Source organism: Procambarus clarkii, unplaced genomic scaffold (assembly GCF_040958095.1).
Source record: "Procambarus clarkii isolate CNS0578487 unplaced genomic scaffold, FALCON_Pclarkii_2.0 HiC_scaffold_1800, whole genome shotgun sequence".
NCBI lineage: Eukaryota > Metazoa > Arthropoda > Malacostraca > Decapoda > Cambaridae > Procambarus > Procambarus clarkii.
The window spans coordinates 1-25,373 of NW_027190824.1; the positions used below are offsets into that span (position 1 = coordinate 1).

The 25,373-nt window shown below is 40.8% G+C and overlaps 12 non-coding genes across 12 annotated transcripts; all 12 read left to right on the plus strand.

Moving 5' to 3' along the window:
• Positions 1-1,985: 1,985 nt before the first annotated feature.
• LOC138362421 (U2 spliceosomal RNA) lies at positions 1,986-2,177 on the plus strand. The gene has a single exon (XR_011227648.1). It is a non-coding gene; the product is annotated as a U2 spliceosomal RNA (small nuclear RNA).
• Positions 2,178-4,085: 1,908 nt separating this feature from the next.
• Positions 4,086-4,277, plus strand: LOC138362429 (U2 spliceosomal RNA). Its single transcript, XR_011227656.1, has one exon. It is a non-coding gene; the product is annotated as a U2 spliceosomal RNA (small nuclear RNA).
• A 1,904-nt stretch (positions 4,278-6,181) lies between these two features.
• LOC138362430 (U2 spliceosomal RNA) lies at positions 6,182-6,373 on the plus strand. The gene has a single exon (XR_011227657.1). It is a non-coding gene; the product is annotated as a U2 spliceosomal RNA (small nuclear RNA).
• A 1,905-nt stretch (positions 6,374-8,278) lies between these two features.
• LOC138362431 (U2 spliceosomal RNA) lies at positions 8,279-8,470 on the plus strand. The gene has a single exon (XR_011227658.1). It is a non-coding gene; the product is annotated as a U2 spliceosomal RNA (small nuclear RNA).
• Positions 8,471-10,363: 1,893 nt separating this feature from the next.
• On the plus strand, positions 10,364-10,555 carry LOC138362432 (U2 spliceosomal RNA). The gene has a single exon (XR_011227659.1). It is a non-coding gene; the product is annotated as a U2 spliceosomal RNA (small nuclear RNA).
• Positions 10,556-12,463: 1,908 nt separating this feature from the next.
• On the plus strand, positions 12,464-12,655 carry LOC138362422 (U2 spliceosomal RNA). The gene has a single exon (XR_011227649.1). It is a non-coding gene; the product is annotated as a U2 spliceosomal RNA (small nuclear RNA).
• A 1,898-nt stretch (positions 12,656-14,553) lies between these two features.
• On the plus strand, positions 14,554-14,745 carry LOC138362423 (U2 spliceosomal RNA). The gene has a single exon (XR_011227650.1). It is a non-coding gene; the product is annotated as a U2 spliceosomal RNA (small nuclear RNA).
• Positions 14,746-16,648: 1,903 nt separating this feature from the next.
• Positions 16,649-16,840, plus strand: LOC138362424 (U2 spliceosomal RNA). The gene has a single exon (XR_011227651.1). It is a non-coding gene; the product is annotated as a U2 spliceosomal RNA (small nuclear RNA).
• Positions 16,841-18,731: 1,891 nt separating this feature from the next.
• LOC138362425 (U2 spliceosomal RNA) lies at positions 18,732-18,923 on the plus strand. Its single transcript, XR_011227652.1, has one exon. It is a non-coding gene; the product is annotated as a U2 spliceosomal RNA (small nuclear RNA).
• Positions 18,924-20,834: 1,911 nt separating this feature from the next.
• On the plus strand, positions 20,835-21,026 carry LOC138362426 (U2 spliceosomal RNA). The gene has a single exon (XR_011227653.1). It is a non-coding gene; the product is annotated as a U2 spliceosomal RNA (small nuclear RNA).
• Positions 21,027-22,925: 1,899 nt separating this feature from the next.
• On the plus strand, positions 22,926-23,117 carry LOC138362427 (U2 spliceosomal RNA). Its single transcript, XR_011227654.1, has one exon. It is a non-coding gene; the product is annotated as a U2 spliceosomal RNA (small nuclear RNA).
• Positions 23,118-25,007: 1,890 nt separating this feature from the next.
• LOC138362428 (U2 spliceosomal RNA) lies at positions 25,008-25,197 on the plus strand. The gene has a single exon (XR_011227655.1). It is a non-coding gene; the product is annotated as a U2 spliceosomal RNA (small nuclear RNA).
• Positions 25,198-25,373: the final 176 nt, after the last annotated feature.

Genomic DNA, 25,373 nt, shown 5'->3' on the forward strand with positions numbered 1-25,373 from the left:
TGCAACATGGCGAAGTGCTAGGAGCTTGCTCCACCTTTGCCGCGGATCGGCCCGTATTGCAGTACCTCTGGGATCGGTCCACTCCCTTCGGGAGACCAAAAACAACCCTATCAACTAGTCAAAATCAAGTAGGAGACGATGATGTTAATTGGTTATGTACATTAATGAATCGTGTTAATTTGATTTGCAGTAATTACTTCACACTAGCCAGCATCGTATGAGGAAAAAACCTTGGAACGAGCAGCAGAAGTGAGTCGTCAGTCGAGTCCGGGTTTGATGGGTCGAAGCTGAACAACTGGAACGAGTTAGAAGGAAGGAAGGAAGGAAGGAAGGAAGGAAGGAAGGAAGGAAGGAAGGAAGGAAGGAAGGGAAGGAAGGAAGGAAGGAAGGAAGGAAGGAGGAGAAAGAAGGAGAGTGAGGTGAGTAATATCATTTAATAACTTTAGATTAAAGATTATGTGCGAGCAGCAAATACGATGGATGGTCGGTCTGGAAGGAAAGAAGTTGATTTTATGAATGGGGGGTTGCCAGTTAGTGCAATATTAATTGATTTTGTTTGTTTTCTGAGATAGGTTATATAGGGTGAAGTTTTGTCTATTTATATAAGTGTGGAAACTGGTTTAGGTAGCTTAGTGGTTGGTTATGAAAAGGCTAGTAGAGATGGGTTAAATAGTGTTAAGCTTGTGTTTGCGTTTAGTGGAGAACTGGATTTGGTATTTAAATGGCATCTAATATGACGTGGTCATTGTGCAAATAAACTCTAAATCAACGGGTTTACTGTGATCGAGAACCTAACTATAATAGTTACCCATTGTTGGCATGCTCTTCTCTTTTTTTACGAAATTACTTACTCACTCCCTTGTGAGTGTGGAGTGGTGTGTATATCACTCGGAATTCCTTAGTCGGCTTTGACAGCGAAATTATATTCACACACACATCAAGATCAGACGTTTATCTACTTAATTTACCATTGCTGCAATGTACCAATGCGTAATAAAGACGAAATTCGACTTGAGATGGAGGGAGGTGTTGCTTTGGCGTGGTCTTACACGGCAACTCAACGATCGTTTGCCACTTCCACGCTTGCCAGCCGGCCAGCCACTAGCCTCAAAGTGAATTCTAGTGTCTTGATTAGCTTTACAATCCATCATTTACCTCAATACACACTAACAATGTGTATTTATATACTTCAATCGAGCATTCGATGCACATATTCACCTGTAATATATACGTCAACGAAACCCAGAACCCACCCAAGTTCAAGCGCACCTGCACTCTCACCCCTCTCCATTTGAATGCTAGTTTCCTAATTAGATTTCAAATGATTCATTCACCTCTCTAAACGCCACCACCGTCCGTATATTTACATATTTTATTTAGGCAATGTATGCAGGCACACATTCATTCATTCATCATTCATTCATTCATCATTCATTCATTCATTCATTCATTCATTCATTCATTCATTCATTCATTCACGTAAATAACGAATAAAATTGATATAGAATCTACTATAATTTGCAAAGCGACCAACCACCAAATGTCATTGTGAAAGCTAGTTTCGTAATTAGCTTTGCAATACTTCATTTACCTCCCTAAACACCAACAATGAGTGAGTATTTGTATACTCGGTAAAAGCGATGGATGGATTTCGTACACATTCACATATATTAAGCAATGAATTTGCAATAGTACCTACAGTACTCAGACTTCTCGAATTACTTACATCTTGTTATATCTTAACTTTGTTGTTCACTCAACAACAGAGTCGTTTTCCAGGGAATCACGTTATGTTAGATGATGCATCGCCTCGCCTCGCATGGCATCGAATCGCATGTCATTGCATCGCATCGCATTGAACTGCATGGTATTGAATCACAAGGCATTGAATGGCATGGCATGGCATGGCATGGCATGGCATGGCATGGCATGGCATGGCATGGCATGGCATGGCATCGCGTCACGTCACGTCACGTCTCTAGTCTCTCGTCTCTCGTGTAGTACAAAGTACAAAGTGTAGTATCTGTTCTTATCAGCTTTATATCTGATACGATCCCCATGTGGGATCCTTGATATTAAACTGATTTTTTGCAACATGGCGAAGTGCTAGGAGCTTGCTCCACCTTTGCCGCGGATCGGCCCGGTATTGCAGTACCTCTGGGATCGGTCCACTCCCTTCGGGGAGACCAAAAACAACCCTATCAACTAGTCAAAATCAAGTAGGAGACGATGATGTTAATTGGTTATGTACATTAATGAATCGTGTTAATTTGATTTGCAGTAATTACTTCACACTAGCCAGCATCGTATGAGGAAAAAACCTTGGAACGAGCAGCAGAAGTGAGTCGTCAGTCGAGTCCGGGTTTGATGGGTCGAAGCTGAACAACTGGAACGAGTTAGAAGGAAGGAAGGAAGGAAGGAAGGAAGGAAGGAAGGAAGGAAGGAAGGAAGGAAGGAAGGAAGGAAGGAAGGAAGGAAGGAAGGAAGGAAGGAGGAGAAAGAAGGAGAGTGAGGTGAGTAATATCATTTAATAACTTTAGATTAAAGATTATGTGCGAGCAGCAAATACGATGGATGGTCGGTCTGGAAGGAAAGAAGTTGATTTTATGAATGGGGGGTTGCCAGTTAGTGCAATATTAATTGATTTTGTTTGTTTTCTGAGATAGGTTATATAGGGTGAAGTTTTGTCTATTTATATAAGTGTGGAAACTGGTTTAGGTAGCTTAGTGGTTGGTTATGAAAAGGCTAGTAGAGATGGGTTAAATAGTGTTAAGCTTGTGTTTGCGTTTAGTGGAGAACTGGATTTGGTATTTAAATGGCATCTAATATGACGTGGTCATTGTGCAAATAAACTCTAAATCAACGGGTTTACTGTGATCGAGAACCTAACTATAATAGTTACCCATTGTTGGCATGCTCTTCTCTTTTTTTACGAAATTACTTACTACACTCTCCCTTGTGAGTGTGGAGTGGTGTGTATATCACTCGGAATTCCTTAGTCGGCTTTGACAGCGAAATTATATTCACACACACATCAAGATCAGACGTTTATCTACTTAATTTACCATTGCTGCAATGTACCAATGCGTAATAAAGACGAAATTCGACTTGAGATGGAGGGAGGTGTTGCTTTGGCGTGGTCTTACACGGCAACTCAACGATCGTTTGCCACTTCCACGCTTGCCAGCCGGCCAGCCACTAGCCTCAAAGTGAATTCTAGTGTCTTGATTAGCTTTACAATCCATCATTTACCTCAATACACACTAACAATGTGTATTTATATACTTCAATCGAGCATTCGATGCACATATTCACCTGTAATATATACGTCAACGAAACCCAGAACCCACCCAAGTTCAAGCGCACCTGCACTCTCACCCCTCTCCATTTGAATGCTAGTTTCCTAATTAGATTTCAAATGATTCATTCACCTCTCTAAACGCCACCACCGTCCGTATATTTACATATTTTATTTAGGCAATGTATGCAGGCACACATTCATTCATTCATTCATTCATTCATTCATTCATTCATTCATTCATTCATTCATTCATTCATTCATTCATTCATTCATTCACGTAAAATAACGAATAAAATTGATATAGAATCTACTATAATTTGCAAAGCGACCAACCACCAAATGTCATTGTGAAAGCTAGTTTCGTAATTAGCTTTGCAATACTTCATTTACCTCCCTAAACACCAACAATGAGTGAGTATTTGTATACTCGGTAAAAGCGATGGATGGATTTCGTACACATTCACATATATTAAGCAATGAATTTGCAATAGTACCTACAGTACTCAGACTTCTCGAATTACTTACATCTTGTTATATCTTAACTTTGTTGTTCACTCAACAACAGAGTCGTTTTCCAGGGAATCACGTTATGTTAGATGATGCATCGCCTCGCCTCGCATGGCATCGAATCGCATGTCATTGCATCGCATCGCATTGAACTGCATGGTATTGAATCACAAGGCATTGAATGGCATGGCATGGCATGGCATGGCATGGCATGGCATGGCATGGCATGGCATGGCATGGCATGGCATCGCGTCACGTCACGTCACGTCTCTAGTCTCTCGTCTCTCGTGTAGTACAAAGTACAAAGTGTAGTATCTGTTCTTATCAGCTTTATATCTGATACGATCCCCATGTGGGATCCTTGATATTAAACTGATTTTTTGCAACATGGCGAAGTGCTAGGAGCTTGCTCCACCTTTGCCGCGGATCGGCCCGGTATTGCAGTACCTCTGGGATCGGTCCACTCCCTTCGGGGAGACCAAAAACAACCCTATCAACTAGTCAAAATCAAGTAGGAGACGATGATGTTAATTGGTTATGTACATTAATGAATCGTGTTAATTTGATTTGCAGTAATTACTTCACACTAGCCAGCATCGTATGAGGAAAAAACCTTGGAACGAGCAGCAGAAGTGAGTCGTCAGTCGAGTCCGGGTTTGATGGGTCGAAGCTGAACAACTGGAACGAGTTAGAAGGAAGGAAGGAAGGAAGGAAGGAAGGAAGGAAGGAAGGAAGGAAGGAAGGAAGGAAGGAAGGAAGGAAGGAAGGAAGGAAGGAAGGAGGAGAAAGAAGGAGAGTGAGGTGAGTAATATCATTTAATAACTTTAGATTAAAGATTATGTGCGAGCAGCAAATACGATGGATGGTCGGTCTGGAAGGAAAGAAGTTGATTTTATGAATGGGGGGTTGCCAGTTAGTGCAATATTAATTGATTTTGTTTGTTTTCTGAGATAGGTTATATAGGGTGAAGTTTTTGTCTATTTATATAAGTGTGGAAACTGGTTTAGGTAGCTTAGTGGTTGGTTATGAAAAGGCTAGTAGAGATGGGTTAAATAGTGTTAAGCTTGTGTTTGCGTTTAGTGGAGAACTGGATTTGGTATTTAAATGGCATCTAATATGACGTGGTCATTGTGCAAATAAACTCTAAATCAACGGGTTTACTGTGATCGAGAACCTAACTATAATAGTTACCCATTGTTGGCATGCTCTTCTCTTTTTTTACGAAATTACTTACTCACTCTCCCTTGTGAGTGTGGAGTGGTGTGTATATCACTCGGAATTCCTTAGTCGGCTTTGACAGCGAAATTATATTCACACACACATCAAGATCAGACGTTTATCTACTTAATTTACCATTGCTGCAATGTACCAATGCGTAATAAAGACGAAATTCGACTTGAGATGGAGGGAGGTGTTGCTTTGGCGTGGTCTTACACGGCAACTCAACGATCGTTTGCCACTTCCACGCTTGCCAGCCGGCCAGCCACTAGCCTCAAAGTGAATTCTAGTGTCTTGATTAGCTTTACAATCCATCATTTACCTCAATACACACTAACAATGTGTATTTATATACTTCAATCGAGCATTCGATGCACATATTCACCTGTAATATATACGTCAACGAAACCCAGAACCCACCCAAGTTCAAGCGCACCTGCACTCTCACCCCTCTCCATTTGAATGCTAGTTTCCTAATTAGATTTCAAATGATTCATTCACCTCTCTAAACGCCACCACCGTCCGTATATTTACATATTTTATTTAGGCAATGTATGCAGGCACACATTCATTCATTCATTCATTCATTCATTCATTCATTCATTCATTCATTCATTCATTCATTCATTCATTCATTCATTCATTCACGTAAAATAACGAATAAAATTGATATAGAATCTACTATAATTTGCAAAGCGACCAACCACCAAATGTCATTGTGAAAGCTAGTTTCGTAATTAGCTTTGCAATACTTCATTTACCTCCCTAAACACCAACAATGAGTGAGTATTTGTATACTCGGTAAAAGCGATGGATGGATTTCGTACACATTCACATATATTAAGCAATGAATTTGCAATAGTACCTACAGTACTCAGACTTCTCGAATTACTTACATCTTGTTATATCTTAACTTTGTTGTTCACTCAACAACAGAGTCGTTTTCCAGGGAATCACGTTATGTTAGATGATGCATCGCCTCGCCTCGCATGGCATCGAATCGCATGTCATTGCATCGCATCGCATTGAACTGCATGGTATTGAATCACAAGGCATTGAATGGCATGGCATGGCATGGCATGGCATGGCATGGCATGGCATGGCATGGCATGGCATGGCATGGCATCGCGTCACGTCACGTCACGTCTCTAGTCTCTCGTCTCTCGTGTAGTACAAAGTACAAAGTGTAGTATCTGTTCTTATCAGCTTTATATCTGATACGATCCCCATGTGGGATCCTTGATATTAAACTGATTTTTTGCAACATGGCGAAGTGCTAGGAGCTTGCTCCACCTTTGCCGCGGATCGGCCCGGTATTGCAGTACCTCTGGGATCGGTCCACTCCCTTCGGGGAGACCAAAAACAACCCTATCAACTAGTCAAAATCAAGTAGGAGACGATGATGTTAATTGGTTATGTACATTAATGAATCGTGTTAATTTGATTTGCAGTAATTACTTCACACTAGCCAGCATCGTATGAGGAAAAAACCTTGGAACGAGCAGCAGAAGTGAGTCGTCAGTCGAGTCCGGGTTTGATGGGTCGAAGCTGAACAACTGGAACGAGTTAGAAGGAAGGAAGGAAGGGAAGGAAGGAAGGAAGGAAGGAAGGAAGGAAGGAAGGAAGGAAGGAAGGAAGGAAGGAAGGAAGGAAGGAAGGAGGAGAAAGAAGGAGAGTGAGGTGAGTAATATCATTTAATAACTTTAGATTAAAGATTATGTGCGAGCAGCAAATACGATGGATGGTCGGTCTGGAAGGAAAGAAGTTGATTTTATGAATGGGGGGTTGCCAGTTAGTGCAATATTAATTGATTTTGTTTGTTTTCTGAGATAGGTTATATAGGGTGAAGTTTTTGTCTATTTATATAAGTGTGGAAACTGGTTTAGGTAGCTTAGTGGTTGGTTATGAAAAGGCTAGTAGAGATGGGTTAAATAGTGTTAAGCTTGTGTTTGCGTTTAGTGGAGAACTGGATTTGGTATTTAAATGGCATCTAATATGACGTGGTCATTGTGCAAATAAACTCTAAATCAACGGGTTTACTGTGATCGAGAACCTAACTATAATAGTTACCCATTGTTGGCATGCTCTTCTCTTTTTTTACGAAATTACTTACTCACTCTCCCTTGTGAGTGTGGAGTGGTGTGTATATCACTCGGAATTCCTTAGTCGGCTTTGACAGCGAAATTATATTCACACACACATCAAGATCAGACGTTTATCTACTTAATTTACCATTGCTGCAATGTACCAATGCGTAATAAAGACGAAATTCGACTTGAGATGGAGGGAGGTGTTGCTTTGGCGTGGTCTTACACGGCAACTCAACGATCGTTTGCCACTTCCACGCTTGCCAGCCGGCCAGCCACTAGCCTCAAAGTGAATTCTAGTGTCTTGATTAGCTTTACAATCCATCATTTACCTCAATACACACTAACAATGTGTATTTATATACTTCAATCGAGCATTCGATGCACATATTCACCTGTAATATATACGTCAACGAAACCCAGAACCCACCCAAGTTCAAGCGCACCTGCACTCTCACCCCTCTCCATTTGAATGCTAGTTTCCTAATTAGATTTCAAATGATTCATTCACCTCTCTAAACGCCACCACCGTCCGTATATTTACATATTTTATTTAGGCAATGTATGCAGGCACACATTCATTCATTCATTCATTCATTCATTCATTCATTCATTCATTCATTCATTCATTCATTCATTCATTCATTCATTCATTCACGTAAAATAACGAATAAAATTGATATAGAATCTACTATAATTTGCAAAGCGACCAACCACCAAATGTCATTGTGAAAGCTAGTTTCGTAATTAGCTTTGCAATACTTCATTTACCTCCCTAAACACCAACAATGAGTGAGTATTTGTATACTCGGTAAAAGCGATGGATGGATTTCGTACACATTCACATATATTAAGCAATGAATTTGCAATAGTACCTACAGTACTCAGACTTCTCGAATTACTTACATCTTGTTATATCTTAACTTTGTTGTTCACTCAACAACAGAGTCGTTTTCCAGGGAATCACGTTATGTTAGATGATGCATCGCCTCGCCTCGCATGGCATCGAATCGCATGTCATTGCATCGCATCGCATTGAACTGCATGGTATTGAATCACAAGGCATTGAATGGCATGGCATGGCATGGCATGGCATGGCATGGCATGGCATGGCATGGCATGGCATGGCATGGCATCGCGTCACGTCACGTCACGTCTCTAGTCTCTCGTCTCTCGTGTAGTACAAAGTACAAAGTGTAGTATCTGTTCTTATCAGCTTTATATCTGATACGATCCCCATGTGGGATCCTTGATATTAAACTGATTTTTTGCAACATGGCGAAGTGCTAGGAGCTTGCTCCACCTTTGCCGCGGATCGGCCCGGTATTGCAGTACCTCTGGGATCGGTCCACTCCCTTCGGGGAGACCAAAAACAACCCTATCAACTAGTCAAAATCAAGTAGGAGACGATGATGTTAATTGGTTATGTACATTAATGAATCGTGTTAATTTGATTTGCAGTAATTACTTCACACTAGCCAGCATCGTATGAGGAAAAAACCTTGGAACGAGCAGCAGAAGTGAGTCGTCAGTCGAGTCCGGGTTTGATGGGTCGAAGCTGAACAACTGGAACGAGTTAGAAGGAAGGAAGGAAGGAAGGAAGGAAGGAAGGAAGGAAGGAAGGAAGGAAGGAAGGAAGGAAGGAAGGAAGGAAGGAAGGAAGGAGGAGAAAGAAGGAGAGTGAGGTGAGTAATATCATTTAATAACTTTAGATTAAAGATTATGTGCGAGCAGCAAATACGATGGATGGTCGGTCTGGAAGGAAAGAAGTTGATTTTATGAATGGGGGGTTGCCAGTTAGTGCAATATTAATTGATTTTGTTTGTTTTCTGAGATAGGTTATATAGGGTGAAGTTTTTGTCTATTTATATAAGTGTGGAAACTGGTTTAGGTAGCTTAGTGGTTGGTTATGAAAAGGCTAGTAGAGATGGGTTAAATAGTGTTAAGCTTGTGTTTGCGTTTAGTGGAGAACTGGATTTGGTATTTAAATGGCATCTAATATGACGTGGTCATTGTGCAAATAAACTCTAAATCAACGGGTTTACTGTGATCGAGAACCTAACTATAATAGTTACCCATTGTTGGCATGCTCTTCTCTTTTTTTACGAAATTACTTACTCACTCTCCCTTGTGAGTGTGGAGTGGTGTGTATATCACTCGGAATTCCTTAGTCGGCTTTGACAGCGAAATTATATTCACACACACATCAAGATCAGACGTTTATCTACTTAATTTACCATTGCTGCAATGTACCAATGCGTAATAAAGACGAAATTCGACTTGAGATGGAGGGAGGTGTTGCTTTGGCGTGGTCTTACACGGCAACTCAACGATCGTTTGCCACTTCCACGCTTGCCAGCCGGCCAGCCACTAGCCTCAAAGTGAATTCTAGTGTCTTGATTAGCTTTACAATCCATCATTTACCTCAATACACACTAACAATGTGTATTTATATACTTCAATCGAGCATTCGATGCACATATTCACCTGTAATATATACGTCAACGAAACCCAGAACCCACCCAAGTTCAAGCGCACCTGCACTCTCACCCCTCTCCATTTGAATGCTAGTTTCCTAATTAGATTTCAAATGATTCATTCACCTCTCTAAACGCCACCACCGTCCGTATATTTACATATTTTATTTAGGCAATGTATGCAGGCACACATTTCATTCATTCATTCATTCATTCATTCATTCATTCATTCATTCATTCATTCATTCATTCATTCATTCATTCACGTAAAATAACGAATAAAATTGATATAGAATCTACTATAATTTGCAAAGCGACCAACCACCAAATGTCATTGTGAAAGCTAGTTTCGTAATTAGCTTTGCAATACTTCATTTACCTCCCTAAACACCAACAATGAGTGAGTATTTGTATACTCGGTAAAAGCGATGGATGGATTTCGTACACATTCACATATATTAAGCAATGAATTTGCAATAGTACCTACAGTACTCAGACTTCTCGAATTACTTACATCTTGTTATATCTTAACTTTGTTGTTCACTCAACAACAGAGTCGTTTTCCAGGGAATCACGTTATGTTAGATGATGCATCGCCTCGCCTCGCATGGCATCGAATCGCATGTCATTGCATCGCATCGCATTGAACTGCATGGTATTGAATCACAAGGCATTGAATGGCATGGCATGGCATGGCATGGCATGGCATGGCATGGCATGGCATGGCATGGCATGGCATGGCATCGCGTCACGTCACGTCACGTCTCTAGTCTCTCGTCTCTCGTGTAGTACAAAGTACAAAGTGTAGTATCTGTTCTTATCAGCTTTATATCTGATACGATCCCCATGTGGGATCCTTGATATTAAACTGATTTTTTGCAACATGGCGAAGTGCTAGGAGCTTGCTCCACCTTTGCCGCGGATCGGCCCGGTATTGCAGTACCTCTGGGATCGGTCCACTCCCTTCGGGGAGACCAAAAACAACCCTATCAACTAGTCAAAATCAAGTAGGAGACGATGATGTTAATTGGTTATGTACATTAATGAATCGTGTTAATTTGATTTGCAGTAATTACTTCACACTAGCCAGCATCGTATGAGGAAAAAACCTTGGAACGAGCAGCAGAAGTGAGTCGTCAGTCGAGTCCGGGTTTGATGGGTCGAAGCTGAACAACTGGAACGAGTTAGAAGGAAAGGAAGGAAGGAAGGAAGGAAGGAAGGAAGGAAGGAAGGAGGAAGGAAGGAAGGAAGGAAGGAAGGAAGGAAGGAAGGAAGGAAGGAGGAGAAAGAAGGAGAGTGAGGTGAGTAATATCATTTAATAACTTTAGATTAAAGATTATGTGCGAGCAGCAAATACGATGGATGGTCGGTCTGGAAGGAAAGAAGTTGATTTTATGAATGGGGGGTTGCCAGTTAGTGCAATATTAATTGATTTTGTTTGTTTTCTGAGATAGGTTATATAGGGTGAAGTTTTTGTCTATTTATATAAGTGTGGAAACTGGTTTAGGTAGCTTAGTGGTTGGTTATGAAAAGGCTAGTAGAGATGGGTTAAATAGTGTTAAGCTTGTGTTTGCGTTTAGTGGAGAACTGGATTTGGTATTTAAATGGCATCTAATATGACGTGGTCATTGTGCAAATAAACTCTAAATCAACGGGTTTACTGTGATCGAGAACCTAACTATAATAGTTACCCATTGTTGGCATGCTCTTCTCTTTTTTTACGAAATTACTTACTCACTCTCCCTTGTGAGTGTGGAGTGGTGTGTATATCACTCGGAATTCCTTAGTCGGCTTTGACAGCGAAATTATATTCACACACACATCAAGATCAGACGTTTATCTACTTAATTTACCATTGCTGCAATGTACCAATGCGTAATAAAGACGAAATTCGACTTGAGATGGAGGGAGGTGTTGCTTTGGCGTGGTCTTACACGGCAACTCAACGATCGTTTGCCACTTCCACGCTTGCCAGCCGGCCAGCCACTAGCCTCAAAGTGAATTCTAGTGTCTTGATTAGCTTTACAATCCATCATTTACCTCAATACACACTAACAATGTGTATTTATATACTTCAATCGAGCATTCGATGCACATATTCACCTGTAATATATACGTCAACGAAACCCAGAACCCACCCAAGTTCAAGCGCACCTGCACTCTCACCCCTCTCCATTTGAATGCTAGTTTCCTAATTAGATTTCAAATGATTCATTCACCTCTCTAAACGCCACCACCGTCCGTATATTTACATATTTTATTTAGGCAATGTATGCAGGCACACATTCATTCATTCATTCATTCATTCATTCATTCATTCATTCATTCATTCATTCATTCATTCATTCATTCATTCATTCATTCACGTAAAATAACGAATAAAATTGATATAGAATCTACTATAATTTGCAAAGCGACCAACCACCAAATGTCATTGTGAAAGCTAGTTTCGTAATTAGCTTTGCAATACTTCATTTACCTCCCTAAACACCAACAATGAGTGAGTATTTGTATACTCGGTAAAAGCGATGGATGGATTTCGTACACATTCACATATATTAAGCAATGAATTTGCAATAGTACCTACAGTACTCAGACTTCTCGAATTACTTACATCTTGTTATATCTTAACTTTGTTGTTCACTCAACAACAGAGTCGTTTTCCAGGGAATCACGTTATGTTAGATGATGCATCGCCTCGCCTCGCATGGCATCGAATCGCATGTCATTGCATCGCATCGCATTGAACTGCATGGTATTGAATCACAAGGCATTGAATGGCATGGCATGGCATGGCATGGCATGGCATGGCATGGCATGGCATGGCATGGCATGGCATGGCATCGCGTCACGTCACGTCACGTCTCTAGTCTCTCGTCTCTCGTGTAGTACAAAGTACAAAGTGTAGTATCTGTTCTTATCAGCTTTATATCTGATACGATCCCCATGTGGGATCCTTGATATTAAACTGATTTTTTGCAACATGGCGAAGTGCTAGGAGCTTGCTCCACCTTTGCCGCGGATCGGCCCGGTATTGCAGTACCTCTGGGATCGGTCCACTCCCTTCGGGGAGACCAAAAACAACCCTATCAACTAGTCAAAATCAAGTAGGAGACGATGATGTTAATTGGTTATGTACATTAATGAATCGTGTTAATTTGATTTGCAGTAATTACTTCACACTAGCCAGCATCGTATGAGGAAAAAACCTTGGAACGAGCAGCAGAAGTGAGTCGTCAGTCGAGTCCGGGTTTGATGGGTCGAAGCTGAACAACTGGAACGAGTTAGAAGGAAGGAAGGAAGGAAGGAAGGAAGGAAGGAAGGAAGGAAGGAAGGAAGGAAGGAAGGAAGGAAGGAAGGAAGGAAGGAAGGAGGAGAAAGAAGGAGAGTGAGGTGAGTAATATCATTTAATAACTTTAGATTAAAGATTATGTGCGAGCAGCAAATACGATGGATGGTCGGTCTGGAAGGAAAGAAGTTGATTTTATGAATGGGGGGTTGCCAGTTAGTGCAATATTAATTGATTTTGTTTGTTTTCTGAGATAGGTTATATAGGGTGAAGTTTTTGTCTATTTATATAAGTGTGGAAACTGGTTTAGGTAGCTTAGTGGTTGGTTATGAAAAGGCTAGTAGAGATGGGTTAAATAGTGTTAAGCTTGTGTTTGCGTTTAGTGGAGAACTGGATTTGGTATTTAAATGGCATCTAATATGACGTGGTCATTGTGCAAATAAACTCTAAATCAACGGGTTTACTGTGATCGAGAACCTAACTATAATAGTTACCCATTGTTGGCATGCTCTTCTCTTTTTTTACGAAATTACTTACTCACTCTCCCTTGTGAGTGTGGAGTGGTGTGTATATCACTCGGAATTCCTTAGTCGGCTTTGACAGCGAAATTATATTCACACACACATCAAGATCAGACGTTTATCTACTTAATTTACCATTGCTGCAATGTACCAATGCGTAATAAAGACGAAATTCGACTTGAGATGGAGGGAGGTGTTGCTTTGGCGTGGTCTTACACGGCAACTCAACGATCGTTTGCCACTTCCACGCTTGCCAGCCGGCCAGCCACTAGCCTCAAAGTGAATTCTAGTGTCTTGATTAGCTTTACAATCCATCATTTACCTCAATACACACTAACAATGTGTATTTATATACTTCAATCGAGCATTCGATGCACATATTCACCTGTAATATATACGTCAACGAAACCCAGAACCCACCCAAGTTCAAGCGCACCTGCACTCTCACCCCTCTCCATTTGAATGCTAGTTTCCTAATTAGATTTCAAATGATTCATTCACCTCTCTAAACGCCACCACCGTCCGTATATTTACATATTTTATTTAGGCAATGTATGCAGGCACACATTCATTCATTCATTCATTCATTCATTCATTCATTCATTCATTCATTCATTCATTCATTCATTCATTCATTCACATTCACGTAAAATAACGAATAAAATTGATATAGAATCTACTATAATTTGCAAAGCGACCAACCACCAAATGTCATTGTGAAAGCTAGTTTCGTAATTAGCTTTGCAATACTTCATTTACCTCCCTAAACACCAACAATGAGTGAGTATTTGTATACTCGGTAAAAGCGATGGATGGATTTCGTACACATTCACATATATTAAGCAATGAATTTGCAATAGTACCTACAGTACTCAGACTTCTCGAATTACTTACATCTTGTTATATCTTAACTTTGTTGTTCACTCAACAACAGAGTCGTTTTCCAGGGAATCACGTTATGTTAGATGATGCATCGCCTCGCCTCGCATGGCATCGAATCGCATGTCATTGCATCGCATCGCATTGAACTGCATGGTATTGAATCACAAGGCATTGAATGGCATGGCATGGCATGGCATGGCATGGCATGGCATGGCATGGCATGGCATGGCATGGCATGGCATCGCGTCACGTCACGTCACGTCTCTAGTCTCTCGTCTCTCGTGTAGTACAAAGTACAAAGTGTAGTATCTGTTCTTATCAGCTTTATATCTGATACGATCCCCATGTGGGATCCTTGATATTAAACTGATTTTTTGCAACATGGCGAAGTGCTAGGAGCTTGCTCCACCTTTGCCGCGGATCGGCCCGGTATTGCAGTACCTCTGGGATCGGTCCACTCCCTTCGGGGAGACCAAAAACAACCCTATCAACTAGTCAAAATCAAGTAGGAGACGATGATGTTAATTGGTTATGTACATTAATGAATCGTGTTAATTTGATTTGCAGTAATTACTTCACACTAGCCAGCATCGTATGAGGAAAAAACCTTGGAACGAGCAGCAGAAGTGAGTCGTCAGTCGAGTCCGGGTTTGATGGGTCGAAGCTGAACAACTGGAACGAGTTAGAAGGAAGGAAGGAAGGAAGGAAGGAAGGAAGGAAGGAAGGAAGGAAGGAAGGAAGGAAGGAAGGAAGGAAGGAAGGAAGGAAGGAAGGAGGAGAAAGAAGGAGAGTGAGGTGAGTAATATCATTTAATAACTTTAGATTAAAGATTATGTGCGAGCAGCAAATACGATGGATGGTCGGTCTGGAAGGAAAGAAGTTGATTTTATGAATGGGGGGTTGCCAGTTAGTGCAATATTAATTGATTTTGTTTGTTTTCTGAGATAGGTTATATAGGGTGAAGTTTTTGTCTATTTATATAAGTGTGGAAACTGGTTTAGGTAGCTTAGTGGTTGGTTATGAAAAGGCTAGTAGAGATGGGTTAAATAGTGTTAAGCTTGTGTTTGCGTTTAGTGGAGAACTGGATTTGGTATTTAAATGGCATCTAATATGACGTGGTCATTGTGCAAATAAACTCTAAATCAACGGGTTTACTGTGATCGAGAACCTAACTATAATAGTTACCCATTGTTGGCATGCTCTTCTCTTTTTTTACGAAATTACTTACTCACTCTCCCTTGTGAGTGTGGAGTGGTGTGTATATCACTCGGAATTCCTTAGTCGGCTTTGACAGCGAAATTATATTCACACACACATCAAGATCAGACGTTTATCTACTTAATTTACCATTGCTGCAATGTACCAATGCGTAATAAAGACGAAATTCGACTTGAGATGGAGGGAGGTGTTGCTTTGGCGTGGTCTTACACGGCAACTCAACGATCGTTTGCCACTTCCACGCTTGCCAGCCGGCCAGCCACTAGCCTCAAAGTGAATTCTAGTGTCTTGATTAGCTTTACAATCCATCATTTACCTCAATACACACTAACAATGTGTATTTATATACTTCAATCGAGCATTCGATGCACATATTCACCTGTAATATATACGTCAACGAAACCCAGAACCCACCCAAGTTCAAGCGCACCTGCACTCTCACCCCTCTCCATTTGAATGCTAGTTTCCTAATTAGATTTCAAATGATTCATTCACCTCTCTAAACGCCACCACCGTCCGTATATTTACATATTTTATTTAGGCAATGTATGCAGGCACACATTCATTCATTCATTCATTCATTCATTCATTCATTCATCATTCATTCATTCATTCATTCATTCATTCATTCATTCATTCACGTAAAATAACGAATAAAATTGATATAGAATCTACTATAATTTGCAAAGCGACCAACCACCAAATGTCATTGTGAAAGCTAGTTTCGTAATTAGCTTTGCAATACTTCATTTACCTCCCTAAACACCAACAATGAGTGAGTATTTGTATACTCGGTAAAAGCGATGGATGGATTTCGTACACATTCACATATATTAAGCAATGAATTTGCAATAGTACCTACAGTACTCAGACTTCTCGAATTACTTACATCTTGTTATATCTTAACTTTGTTGTTCACTCAACAACAGAGTCGTTTTCCAGGGAATCACGTTATGTTAGATGATGCATCGCCTCGCCTCGCATGGCATCGAATCGCATGTCATTGCATCGCATCGCATTGAACTGCATGGTATTGAATCACAAGGCATTGAATGGCATGGCATGGCATGGCATGGCATGGCATGGCATGGCATGGCATGGCATGGCATGGCATGGCATCGCGTCACGTCACGTCACGTCTCTAGTCTCTCGTCTCTCGTGTAGTACAAAGTACAAAGTGTAGTATCTGTTCTTATCAGCTTTATATCTGATACGATCCCCATGTGGGATCCTTGATATTAAACTGATTTTTTGCAACATGGCGAAGTGCTAGGAGCTTGCTCCACCTTTGCCGCGGATCGGCCCGGTATTGCAGTACCTCTGGGATCGGTCCACTCCCTTCGGGGAGACCAAAAACAACCCTATCAACTAGTCAAAATCAAGTAGGAGACGATGATGTTAATTGGTTATGTACATTAATGAATCGTGTTAATTTGATTTGCAGTAATTACTTCACACTAGCCAGCATCGTATGAGGAAAAAACCTTGGAACGAGCAGCAGAAGTGAGTCGTCAGTCGAGTCCGGGTTTGATGGGTCGAAGCTGAACAACTGGAACGAGTTAGAAGGAAGGAAGGAAGGAAGGAAGGAAGGAAGGAAGGAAGGAAGGAAGGAAGGAAGGAAGGAAGGAAGGAAGGAAGGAGGAGAAAGAAGGAGAGTGAGGTGAGTAATATCATTTAATAACTTTAGATTAAAGATTATGTGCGAGCAGCAAATACGATGGATGGTCGGTCTGGAAGGAAAGAAGTTGATTTTATGAATGGGGGGTTGCCAGTTAGTGCAATATTAATTGATTTTGTTTGTTTTCTGAGATAGGTTATATAGGGTGAAGTTTTTGTCTATTTATATAAGTGTGGAAACTGGTTTAGGTAGCTTAGTGGTTGGTTATGAAAAGGCTAGTAGAGATGGGTTAAATAGTGTTAAGCTTGTGTTTGCGTTTAGTGGAGAACTGGATTTGGTATTTAAATGGCATCTAATATGACGTGGTCATTGTGCAAATAAACTCTAAATCAACGGGTTTACTGTGATCGAGAACCTAACTATAATAGTTACCCATTGTTGGCATGCTCTCTTTTTTTACGAAATTACTTACTCACTCTCCCTTGTGAGTGTGGAGTGGTGTGTATATCACTCGGAATTCCTTAGTCGGCTTTGACAGCGAAATTATATTCACACACACATCAAGATCAGACGTTTATCTACTTAATTTACCATTGCTGCAATGTACCAATGCGTAATAAAGACGAAATTCGACTTGAGATGGAGGGAGGTGTTGCTTTGGCGTGGTCTTACACGGCAACTCAACGATCGTTTGCCACTTCCACGCTTGCCAGCCGGCCAGCCACTAGCCTCAAAGTGAATTCTAGTGTCTTGATTAGCTTTACAATCCATCATTTACCTCAATACACACTAACAATGTGTATTTATATACTTCAATCGAGCATTCGATGCACATATTCACCTGTAATATATACGTCAACGAAACCCAGAACCCACCCAAGTTCAAGCGCACCTGCACTCTCACCCCTCTCCATTTGAATGCTAGTTTCCTAATTAGATTTCAAATGATTCATTCACCTCTCTAAACGCCACCACCGTCCGTATATTTACATATTTTATTTAGGCAATGTATGCAGGCACATTCATTCATTCATTCATTCATTCATTCATTCATTCATTCATTCATTCATTCATTCATTCATTCATTCATTCATTCATTCATTCACGTAAAATAACGAATAAAATTGATATAGAATCTACTATAATTTGCAAAGCGACCAACCACCAAATGTCATTGTGAAAGCTAGTTTCGTAATTAGCTTTGCAATACTTCATTTACCTCCCTAAACACCAACAATGAGTGAGTATTTGTATACTCGGTAAAAGCGATGGATGGATTTCGTACACATTCACATATATTAAGCAATGAATTTGCAATAGTACCTACAGTACTCAGACTTCTCGAATTACTTACATCTTGTTATATCTTAACTTTGTTGTTCACTCAACAACAGAGTCGTTTTCCAGGGAATCACGTTATGTTAGATGATGCATCGCCTCGCCTCGCATGGCATCGAATCGCATGTCATTGCATCGCATCGCATTGAACTGCATGGTATTGAATCACAAGGCATTGAATGGCATGGCATGGCATGGCATGGCATGGCATGGCATGGCATGGCATGGCATGGCATGGCATGGCATCGCGTCACGTCACGTCACGTCTCTAGTCTCTCGTCTCTCGTGTAGTACAAAGTACAAAGTGTAGTATCTGTTCTTATCAGCTTTATATCTGATACGATCCCCATGTGGGATCCTTGATATTAAACTGATTTTTTGCAACATGGCGAAGTGCTAGGAGCTTGCTCCACCTTTGCCGCGGATCGGCCCGGTATTGCAGTACCTCTGGGATCGGTCCACTCCCTTCGGGGAGACCAAAAACAACCCTATCAACTAGTCAAAATCAAGTAGGAGACGATGATGTTAATTGGTTATGTACATTAATGAATCGTGTTAATTTGATTTGCAGTAATTACTTCACACTAGCCAGCATCGTATGAGGAAAAAACCTTGGAACGAGCAGCAGAAGTGAGTCGTCAGTCGAGTCCGGGTTTGATGGGTCGAAGCTGAACAACTGGAACGAGTTAGAAGGAAGGAAGGAAGGAAGGAAGGAAGGAAGGAAGGAAGGAAGAAGGAAGGAAGGAAGGAAGGAAGGAAGGAAGGAAGGAAGGAAGGAAGGAAGGAGGAGAAAGAAGGAGAGTGAGGTGAGTAATATCATTTAATAACTTTAGATTAAAGATTATGTGCGAGCAGCAAATACGATGGATGGTCGGTCTGGAAGGAAAGAAGTTGATTTTATGAATGGGGGGTTGCCAGTTAGTGCAATATTAATTGATTTTGTTTGTTTTCTGAGATAGGTTATATAGGGTGAAGTTTTTGTCTATTTATATAAGTGTGGAAACTGGTTTAGGTAGCTTAGTGGTTGGTTATGAAAAGGCTAGTAGAGATGGGTAAATAGTGTTAAGCTTGTGTTTGCGTTTAGTGGAGAACTGGATTTGGTATTTAAATGGCATCTAATATGACGTGGTCATTGTGCAAATAAACTCTAAATCAACGGGTTTACTGTGATCGAGAACCTAACTATAATAGTTACCCATTGTTGGCATGCTCTTCTCTTTTTTTACGAAATTACTTACTCACTCTCCCTTGTGAGTGTGGAGTGGTGTGTATATCACTCGGAATTCCTTAGTCGGCTTTGACAGCGAAATTATATTCACACACACATCAAGATCAGACGTTTATCTACTTAATTTACCATTGCTGCAATGTACCAATGCGTAATAAAGACGAAATTCGACTTGAGATGGAGGGAGGTGTTGCTTTGGCGTGGTCTTACACGGCAACTCAACGATCGTTTGCCACTTCCACGCTTGCCAGCCGGCCAGCCACTAGCCTCAAAGTGAATTCTAGTGTCTTGATTAGCTTTACAATCCATCATTTACCTCAATACACACTAACAATGTGTATTTATATACTTCAATCGAGCATTCGATGCACATATTCACCTGTAATATATACGTCAACGAAACCCAGAACCCACCCAAGTTCAAGCGCACCTGCACTCTCACCCCTCTCCATTTGAATGCTAGTTTCCTAATTAGATTTCAAATGATTCATTCACCTCTCTAAACGCCACCACCGTCCGTATATTTACATATTTTATTTAGGCAATGTATGCAGGCACACATTCATTCATTCATTCATTCATTCATTCATTCATTCATTCATTTCATTCATTCATTCATTCATTCATTCATTCATTCATTCACGTAAAATAACGAATAAAATTGATATAGAATCTACTATAATTTGCAAAGCGACCAACCACCAAATGTCATTGTGAAAGCTAGTTTCGTAATTAGCTTTGCAATACTTCATTTACCTCCCTAAACACCAACAATGAGTGAGTATTTGTATACTCGGTAAAAGCGATGGATGGATTTCGTACACATTCACATATATTAAGCAATGAATTTGCAATAGTACCTACAGTACTCAGACTTCTCGAATTACTTACATCTTGTTATATCTTAACTTTGTTGTTCACTCAACAACAGAGTCGTTTTCCAGGGAATCACGTTATGTTAGATGATGCATCGCCTCGCCTCGCATGGCATCGAATCGCATGTCATTGCATCGCATCGCATTGAACTGCATGGTATTGAATCACAAGGCATTGAATGGCATGGCATGGCATGGCATGGCATGGCATGGCATGGCATGGCATGGCATGGCATGGCATGGCATCGCGTCACGTCACGTCACGTCTCTAGTCTCTCGTCTCTCGTGTAGTACAAAGTACAAAGTGTAGTATCTGTTCTTATCAGCTTTATATCTGATACGATCCCCATGTGGGATCCTTGATATTAAACTGATTTTTTGCAACATGGCGAAGTGCTAGGAGCTTGCTCCACCTTTGCCGCGGATCGGCCCGGTATTGCAGTACCTCTGGGATCGGTCCACTCCCTTCGGGGAGACCAAAAACAACCCTATCAACTAGTCAAAATCAAGTAGGAGACGATGATGTTAATTGGTTATGTACATTAATGAATCGTGTTAATTTGATTTGCAGTAATTACTTCACACTAGCCAGCATCGTATGAGGAAAAAACCTTGGAACGAGCAGCAGAAGTGAGTCGTCAGTCGAGTCCGGGTTTGATGGGTCGAAGCTGAACAACTGGAACGAGTTAGGAAGGAAGGAAGGAAGGAAGGAAGGAAGGAAGGAAGGAAGGAAGGAAGGAAGGAAGGAAGGAAGGAAGGAAGGAAGGAAGGAAGGAAGGAGGAGAAAGAAGGAGAGTGAGGTGAGTAATATCATTTAATAACTTTAGATTAAAGATTATGTGCGAGCAGCAAATACGATGGATGGTCGGTCTGGAAGGAAAGAAGTTGATTTTATGAATGGGGGGTTGCCAGTAGTGCAATATTAATTGATTTTGTTTGTTTTCTGAGATAGGTTATATAGGGTGAAGTTTTTGTCTATTTATATAAGTGTGGAAACTGGTTTAGGTAGCTTAGTGGTTGGTTATGAAAAGGCTAGTAGAGATGGGTTTAAATAGTGTTAAGCTTGTGTTTGCGTTTAGTGGAGAACTGGATTTGGTATTTAAATGGCATCTAATATGACGTGGTCATTGTGCAAATAAACTCTAAATCAACGGGTTTACTGTGATCGAGAACCTAACTATAATAGTTACCCATTGTTGGCATGCTTTCTCTTTTTTTACGAAATTACTTACTCACTCTCCCTTGTGAGTGTGGAGTGGTGTGTATATCACTCGGAATTCCTTAGTCGGCTTTGACAGCGAAATTATATTCACACACACATCAAGATCAGACGTTTATCTACTTAATTTACCATTGCTGCAATGTACCAATGCGTAATAAAGACGAAATTCGACTTGAGATGGAGGGAGGTGTTGCTTTGGCGTGGTCTTACACGGCAACTCAACGATCGTTTGCCACTTCCACGCTTGCCAGCCGGCCAGCCACTAGCCTCAAAGTGAATTCTAGTGTCTTGATTAGCTTTACAATCCATCATTTACCTCAATACACACTAACAATGTGTATTTATATACTTCAATCGAGCATTCGATGCACATATTCACCTGTAATATATACGTCAACGAAACCCAGAACCCACCCAAGTTCAAGCGCACCTGCACTCTCACCCCTCTCCATTTGAATGCTAGTTTCCTAATTAGATTTCAAATGATTCATTCACCTCTCTAAACGCCACCACCGTCCGTATATTTACATATTTTATTTAGGCAATGTATGCAGGCACACATCATTCATTCATTCATCATTCATTCATTCATTCATTCATTCATTCAATTCATTCATTCATTCATTCATTCATTCATTCACGTAAAATAACGAATAAAATTGATATAGAATCTACTATAATTTGCAAAGCGACCAACCACCAAATGTCATTGTGAAAGCTAGTTTCGTAATTAGCTTTGCAATACTTCATTTACCTCCCTAAACACCAACAATGAGTGAGTATTTGTATACTCGGTAAAAGCGATGGATGGATTTCGTACACATTCACATATATTAAGCAATGAATTTGCAATAGTACCTACAGTACTCAGACTTCTCGAATTACTTACATCTTGTTATATCTTAACTTTGTTGTTCACTCAACAACAGAGTCGTTTTCCAGGGAATCACGTGTTAGATGATGCATCGCCTCGCCTCGCATGGCATCGAAATCGCATGTCATTGCATCGCATCGCATTGAACTGCATGGTATTGAATCACAAGGCATTGAATGGCATGGCATGGCATGGCATGGCATGGCATGGCATGGCATGGCATGGCATGGCATGGCATGGCATCGCGTCACGTCACGTCACGTCTCTAGTCTCGTCTCTCGTGTAGTACAAAGTACAAAGTGTAGTATCTGTTCTTATCAGCTTTATATCTGATACGATCCCCATGTGGGATCCTTGATATTAAACTGATTTTTTGCAACATGGCGAAGTGCTAGGAGCTTGCTCCACCTTTGCCGCGGATCGGCCCGGTATTGCAGTACCTCTGGGATCGGTCCACTCCCTTCGGGGAGACCAAAAACAACCCTATCAACTAGTCAAAATCAAGTAGGAGACGATGATGTTAATTGGTTATGTACATTAATGAATCGTGTTAATTTGATTTGCAGTAATTACTTCACACTAGCCAGCATCGTATGAGGAAAAAACCTTGGAACGAGCAGCAGAAGTGAGTCGTCAGTCGAGTCCGGGTTTGATGGGTCGAAGCTGAACAACTGGAACGAGTTAGAAGGAAGGAAGGAAGGAAGGAAGGAAGGAAGGAAGGAAGGAAGGAAAGGAAGGAAGGAAGGAAGGAAGGAAGGAAGGAAGGAAGGAAGGAGGAGAAAGAAGGAGAGTGAGGTGAGTAATATCATTTAATAACTTTAGATTAAAGATTATGTGCGAGCAGCAAATACGATGGATGGTCGGTCTGGAAGGAAAGAAGTTGATTTTATGAATGGGGGGTTGCCAGTTAGTGCAATATTAATTGATTTGTTTGTTTTCTGAGATAGGTTATATAGGGTGAAGTTTTGTCTATTTATATAAGTGTGGAAACTGGTTTAGGTAGCTTAGTGGTTGGTTATGAAAAGGCTAGTAGAGATGGGTTAAATAGTGTTAAGCTTGTGTTTGCGTTTAGTGGAGAACTGGATTTGGTATTTAAATGGCATCTAATATGACGTGGTCATTGTGCAAATAAACTCTAAATCAACGGGTTTACTGTGATCGAGAACCTAACTATAATAGTTACCCATTGTTGGCATGCTCTTCTCTTTTTTTACGAAATTATTACTCACTCTCCCCTTGTGAGTGTGGAGTGGTGTGTATATCACTCGGAATTCCTTAGTCGGCTTTGACAGCGAAATTATATTCACACACACATCAAGATCAGACGTTTATCTACTTAATTTACCATTGCTGCAATGTACCAATGCGTAATAAAGACGAAATTCGACTTGAGATGGAGGGAGGTGTTGCTTTGGCGTGGTCTTACACGGCAACTCAACGATCGTTTGCCACTTCCACGCTTGCCAGCCGGCCAGCCACTAGCCTCAAAGTGAATTCTAGTGTCTTGATTAGCTTTACAATCCATCATTTACCTCAATAACACTAACAATGTGTATTTATATACTTCAATCGAGCATTCGATGCACATATTCACCTGTAATATATACGTCAACGAAACCCAGAACCCACCCAAGTTCAAGCGCACCTGCACTCTCACCCCTCTCCATTTGAATGCTAGTTTCCTAATTAGATTTCAAATGATTCATTCACCTCTCTAAACGCCACCACCGTCCGTATATTTACATATTTTATTTAGGCAATGTATGCAGGCACACATTCATTTCATTCATTCATTCATCATTAATTCATTCATTCATTCATTCATTCATTCATTCATTCATTCACGTAAAATAACGAATAAATTGATATAGAATCTACTATAATTTGCAAAGCGACCAACCACCAAATGTCATTGTGAAAGCTAGTTTCGTAATTAGCTTTGCAATACTTCATTTACCTCCCTAAACACCAACAATGAGTGAGTATTTGTATACTCGGTAAAAGCGATGGATGGATTTTCGTACACATTCACATATATTAAGCAATGAATTTGCAATAGTACCTACAGTACTCAGACTTCTCGAATTACTTACATCTTGTTATATCTTAACTTTGTTGTTTCACTCAACAACAGAGTCGTTTTCCAGGGAATCACGTTATGTTAGATGATGCATCGCCTCGCCTCGCATGGCATCGAATCGCATGTCATTGCATCGCATCGCATTGAACTGCATGGTATTGAATCACAAGGCATTGAATGGCATGGCATGGCATGGCATGGCATGGCATGGCATGGCATGGCATGGCATGGCATGGCATGGCATCGCGTCACGTCACGTCACGTCTCTAGTTCTCGTCTCTCGTGTAGTACAAAGTACAAGTGTAGTATCTGTTCTTATCAGCTTTATATCTGACGATCCCCATGTGGGATCCTTGATATTAAAACTGATTTTTTGCAACATGGCGAAGTGCTAGGAGCTTGCTCCACCTTTGCCGCGGATCGGCCCGGTATTGCAGTACCTCTGGGATCGGTCCACTCCCTTCGGGGAGACCAAAAACAACCTATCAACTAGTCAAAATCAAGTAGGAGACGATGATGTTAATTGGTTATGTACATTAATGAATCGGTTAATTTGATTTGCAGTAATTACTTCACACTAGCCAGCATCGTATGAGGAAAAAACCTTGGAACGAGCAGCAGAAGTGAGTCGTCAGTCG